Below are 6,473 nucleotides of genomic sequence, written 5' to 3'. Positions count from 1 at the left end.
TTGAAGCTAATACTGCTCCAGATTTCATTATTATTGTGCCTACAGGAGCATGGCTGAATTTATTTGATAGTCCTCTCCAAATTCAGTTAATTAAATGGAAAAATGTTAGTGAAATAAAACATTTGTTACTATAGTGAAAAGTTTATTTGAACTGAATTTTTCTCTTTTTTGGACTGGTGGTTTTGGCATTGCAAATCTGCCTTCCAAATTCACCCGCAAACATGTTTCTGTGGAAACAGAGCCACATTTAGAAGCAGTAGTTATTGATTTTCTTTTGGAGCTACCAACTGGTTTCTGAAAAACCCTGGAGAGCATAGGCCAATTTCCATGTATATTTTGCCCCCCTCTCTCCCCCTACCCCTTCCATACCTGCGTGGCTTTAAAATAATCCAGGGCTATCTATTATTTATCAAAAGGCTACTGGATTGGCTGATAAAGCAAAGAGATTCTGATCTCTCCTTGTTATTATAGTCTCCTAGATGCTGCCTCTCCTGTGGCCTGCCTCTTTCTGTTTCTGGGAACCCTACCCAGGCCCAGGCATTAGCTTCCTCATGCTGCCTGCCCTTCCAAACTTTGCTCAGTTCCTTCTCCTTTCATCTAGGCCCTCCACCTGCTTATCGTGCCTCTCTTTCTTGGGTCAGTTAACTCCTCCCCATCTAAATGATTGTACCTTAGACATTTCTTCCTTTGAGAAGCTTTTCTTGATCCTTCTTTATACTGGGTTGGATGTCCCTGTTAAATATTTCTGTAGCTCCTGTACGTGTTGATAATAACGCTTATATTGTATTTTAGAAGACTGTAGAAAGCTTAGGTTGAACAAAAAGAATGTGCGGCATAGTGTACTCATTGCCTGTGACTGTTTTTTGTTTGTTTGTTTTTTGCTTTTTTGTTTTCTTTTTTTTCAGCTTTGTTTGTCACACCAGTAAACAGAAAGGTGTGCTTTCACAGTTCTGGAGGGCAGGATTTCAAAACCAGTGTGTCTTTAGGGAAGTTTCTGTGCCTTTCCTCTCCCAGCTTCTGGTGGTTGTTGGTAAACCTCAGCCTGTGACTGCAGCACTCCAGTGATGCCTCCATGGCCATGTTGCCTTCTCCTGTTCTCTGTCGGCCTCTCTTCTGTTTCTCTTATCCAAATACTTGCTGGATTTAGGGCCCACCTGGATAATCCAGGATGATCTCCTCATCTCAAGATCCTTGACATGATTTTATCTGCAAAGACCTTATTTCCAAATGAGGTAATATTTACAGATCTGGGGATCAGGACACAGAAGACATAGCTCTTTGGGGACTATCGTTCTGCCTACAACATATTGTAATTGGAACCTAAACACACTATAAGGATTAATAATGAGGCTAATAATGAAAATGACTTATTGATGGAGAAACTGAAGCATATCCCCACTGGTTCTCTTCAGAGCAGAGTCTCACCTTAGTAGACTATATCATCCTAATTCCCATGTCAGAGACGTCAGTCTAGGAATTGGCTTCACTCGAGAGTCTTTTTGCTACCCTTGTCTTACCCTTCTTTAGGGTTCAACTCAAGTTTAACCTCCTCTACAGAGCCCGCTGCAATCTAATAGCATTGATAATAAAAGCACCTAACATTTATCAAGAACTTACTACTTGCCAGTCCTGGTACAAAGAACACTAATTTCCCTATTGATATCTCCACTGTTCTGCCTTGCTTTGACTTGCCATTGCATTTATATCTGTGCCTCCATAAATATTATTTAATTACATACTGTCACATCTACTAATTGTAGGCTATGCATGTAGCCCACATAAAATTTTTTTTATAATGTATATTCCTTATGTACTATCCTTATGTACTCTTTTACTATTACCACTACTACTATGGCTAACGTTCATTGGAGTCCTTACTATAGGCCAAGAACTGAGATAAGCAACTAACTTTTCTCTTTGAATCCTCAAAGCAATTCTGCAATGTAGGTACTTCCTGTATTCTCACTTTTATGATGAAGAAAAAGAAGTTTATTGTCAATTACCCCTGCTCTATCAGTGATAGAATCAGAATTGGAGCCAAAGCCAGGTAACTTCAAAGACCACAAAGACGTATATGATCTTATATATTTGCTACAAATCCATGGAGTGTTGGCTCTGTCTTCTCAAGCATTTAGGTAGATTTGAAGCTTCTTAAGGCCATATGTCTGCTTTCCATAATCATCTATTAGGACGCTGAGTTCTTGGAATGAAAGTTTTGTCGTGTTTTTGAAGGCACCAAATGTACTGGATGATTTAAAAAGTTCTTAAGCCAAAAGCTGTAAGTTTGGTCTGCTTTGCAAGCCGGTAATATCCCTAAACTCCTTTGTGACGTGGATGTGAAGTGGTTGAGAGGATCAGCTCAGAGTGAGAAAAAATGCTCCCCCATCTCACCATCTCCTCACCCTTTTAAGTCTCTCCTCATCACACGTAGGGAGTCCAGGAAATCAGCATAAATTATTTTCCTTCTTGATATTGTAAAGGTCATTAAATTAGGTAACATTAATAGCATCAGTAGGAGACTGAGAACCGAAAGAGATACAGACTTTGAATCCCGTGACAAAGCTCTCCAAGCTCGAAGTAGAGGAACAGAATTGCTTGGTCATTCAAGAATTTCTAGGACTGCTTTGTTTGCTATTCTTCAGCAGCAAATACTTTGTCCTTCCAAGACAGTCATATGGTAAAATTTCCTTGCCATTAATTTCATTCATTAAAAGGAAGAGAAGATGACGAGATTTTAAACATTTTCTTCCTCAAACCACATATAGTTTGCTAGTTTACATCAGTTCAGCTGGAAAACAGCAGAATTATGAATTTTTAACAGTACAGCATTATTTAGTTTTCTCCAACTTTGGTTTTGGTTTAATTTGTTAATATTCGGTTAAGTTTTTAGGGAACAACTTATCTCCTGTTTCCTCTATAGTAACATGATTTTTTAAAGAAATAAATCTAAAATTTCCCTCTTTCTCAATGAAATGATAATCACATTTAAATATTACATTAAGAAGTATCAGAATTTCTGTTAAAATTACCAAACCAATTGGACAATTAAAAAAGCAAATCTTTGTGCTATAGAAATGTTTACTTCATCAAATGGATTTTAGGAATAAAACAATCATGTCTATTTTTCAACAGCATTCACTCAGTCCTATGTGGTGATGAAAATAATAGTTAACCCTTGTTTATGGGAGTGTAAGAGATGAAAACCTGGTCTTAGAATTTTTCATCTTTATCATATTTGATCTTCACAAAGCTTTATGAAGAGACCACTATTTTTATGCCCAATGAACTCATAATAAAATAATAAATCAGAGAAATTATGTAATTTCTCTAGAATCATACAGTTAGTAAAGGATAGTCAGTATTTGACTTCATGCAGAATATATAATTGTGCTGCCAAGTGTATCGCCATCTCCAGTAATATCTGCTAATACTTTTTCCTTTAATGAGGATAAAGCAAAACTGATATATAAAACTGATCATTTGACAATGATAAACTGTATCTGAGCCCTTTGGTCCAAGAAAAGAAGTGGTTTGGAAATCCTCCCACCCTTTATGGACCACCCTGCACCAGACTGTTTTAAGATAAGACCCATTTCTGTCCTCCCTCAGGACTCCCATAAACTCTGGGGTGACTGTGTTACTTGCCATTAAAAAGCCCCAGGTCCCCTTCTGTTTTTTTGAGACATCCCTTATCAATGAGCACTCCCCCTATCGCAATAGTTTAGATAAAATAATCTCCTTGCCTGGTACTTTTGTCTTTCACAGTTTGGTGCTGTCACTCAGATAGGGCTGGATCTTGCTTTGGGGTCCCTCTTTACTCACCCCGGTAAAGAAACCTTTGTGCTTTGCTCCTGACAAATGATTAGGGACCCAATGGAGAGTCTGACTCCTGGTCCTATGCTATGGACTCATGTCCATGAGTAGCACGGTAAGGTGCCAGCTTGATTTCTGGGGTCAGTCTTTGGGTTTTGTGGTCTTTTGCTGATCTCTGTAAAGGAATTGATCATTTATAGAGATCTTGTCTCTTTCATGTGAAAGACAACAGAGACACTGGAGTGTTAGTCTTTTGTTTGTCTACCTGAGTTCAAATTAAGAACTTATACCCACTGGGAAAGGAACAGCTCTTTAATGTGGATCAGTGAGTTCTGTATTTCTGTATTTCTGTTTGACTTCTGACTGAAATTTTAGAATTGAAACTATGTTTCCTTTCTCTCTTTGGATATTTATGTCGGTCATTCAGAAAGACTTCTACCTCTCTTATAATGTAGTATTGCCCTCTTTCAGATGGAATTACGGAATTTGATTACAAGATCTCTTTATGGAGCTCTATTCTTATGGGCTTAGAGGTTAATTATTGAGTATATAAATTGAATATTCCTAAAGTTCCCAGAAATTAAGGAAATGGAATTACGAAGACTCTCAATGCGCTGGATTTAAAAAATATCCAGAAAGCAAATAAAATATGTTTCTTTATTTCAAGTTTACATAATTTAGGCAAATCTTTGACAAATGACAGTTACATAATATTTTTAGTTAATAAAAATAGCTATGTTTTCTCATCAGTGTTAAGTATAATAAACAGCAGGTACCATTCTCACTTTGTAGATGAGAACATTACATTTAGAAAACTTAAACTTAAGTTTATACATCTAGTAATGAATGGATATTTGCTGATTTTAGAGGTTGTGCTTTTAACCTGTAATCTATATATTACTGTAAACAAGTCAGATTATTCTTTGCATACATCACATTCAACTTAGGAATGAAATATTCAATAATTTCCCAAGTGAAAGAGAGTATATTATACTTTTTTTTAAGCTTAAAACCAGAGCCAAAGTTCATCACTTGATGGATATACACTGCCTTGAAAATGGGAAAATTAATTATGTTATTAAATACGTTATTAGGGGTGCTTGGGTGGCTCAGTTGTTAAGCATCTGCCTTCAGCTCAGGTCCTGGGATGGAGTCCCATATCAGGCTCCCTGCTCAGCGGGATGCCTGCTTCTCCCTCTCCCACCCCCTACCCCCCGCTTATATTCCCTCTCTGTCTCTCTCTGTATCAAATAAATAAATAAAATCTTTAAAAAATAAAATAAAATAAAATATGTTATTCGTGCAGGGACTCTGTTAAACTAAGTTTGAAGTGTGTGACTAGACCACTAACTACATATACCTTAGTTGTGGCAGAAAGTCATGTGAACTGGAGTTCTTTTGAAAGATTGTGCTCAATACTGGATGGGAGAAACTATTTCAGATTATCACATATCAAGCCCACTTCTCTGTATGGTGATTTTAAATTTAATTATAATAATAGTATTATTATTATATTATATAATAATTATATTATTATTATAGTATTATTTAATTCAATTTTAATCATTTCTAAAATTTGGAATGTCACCCCTCCTAAGAATCCCGAATTCCCTTGCATTTTTCAGGAAGTCCTATGCTACAAGTTCTGCAACTTTCTCACTAAATATTTCTGTAACATATTCCCAGGCTAGAATGAACTTTGTAGCTCTAGTTTAGTCTCCTTTTTTAGTTTTATTTTTTTCTTCCGTGTGAACCTGAACAAATAAAACACTAAACAATCATGATGTTATTTTGAAGAGTGGCCTTTACATTTTTAGCAATGTAGTATTCTAAGATAATTGCTAAAATAATTTTTTTTTTAAAAAGTGCTCTGCCTCTCAAAAATGACTCTCTCTCTTAACTAACAGAAGAATATGCATCTGTAAAGCTATTCTAAGATCAAAGCAGTGGTTCAATATTGTCTTAAAAATAACTTTAATTTGGATCCAGTCAATTTTATGTCACTCTTATTCAAATTATCTGCCTTTACATACAGAAGACTTAGTATACTTAGTAAAATTCTAAAAAACACCATAATATCCTAAAGAAATCTGCTGTTGTTTAGAAAACTGCATGAACAATTCCCATCTGCAAATGGTTATTTATTACTTAGTTATTTTTAGACTTTCTTTCTTTCTTTTTCTTTTTTTTTGGATGCATCGCTCACAGTAGCCTCTGGGTGCGTTTGCCGAGTTTAATAATTAGCTTTCCCATTATAGCTTACACACAACATGGAAGACAACATAAACACAGGATGCATTCACATACGTCAACACATACTCATGCGCAAATTAACAGGTGAGCGAGGATACCTTTAACCCATACTTTATCAGCCAATGAGATTATTTAATAATTCCTTAAAAACCAAGAATCAAGGAGCTACTTCTTTGTTCAGGGATTATGGTTTGTTTCTGGGCTGTGCCTTGTGCCTGTAAGCTTTTCACAAGTTTGAAGAATGTTTATTCTCTGAAAATAAAATTATTAGCTCTGAAACACAGGAAAAAGAGCATAAAATACTGCAAAATGTCAGCCTAATAGTGTCTACTAGAGTTGCAACTCAATTGTACAATAGTTGACATAACCTTTAAAGTGGAATGTGTAAGCACTTTAAATATGCTAGA

This window comes from Neovison vison, chromosome 7 (genome assembly GCF_020171115.1).
Source record: "Neovison vison isolate M4711 chromosome 7, ASM_NN_V1, whole genome shotgun sequence".
Classification (NCBI taxonomy): domain Eukaryota; kingdom Metazoa; phylum Chordata; class Mammalia; order Carnivora; family Mustelidae; genus Neogale; species Neogale vison.
Note: the sequence above shows the minus strand (reverse complement) of the source record.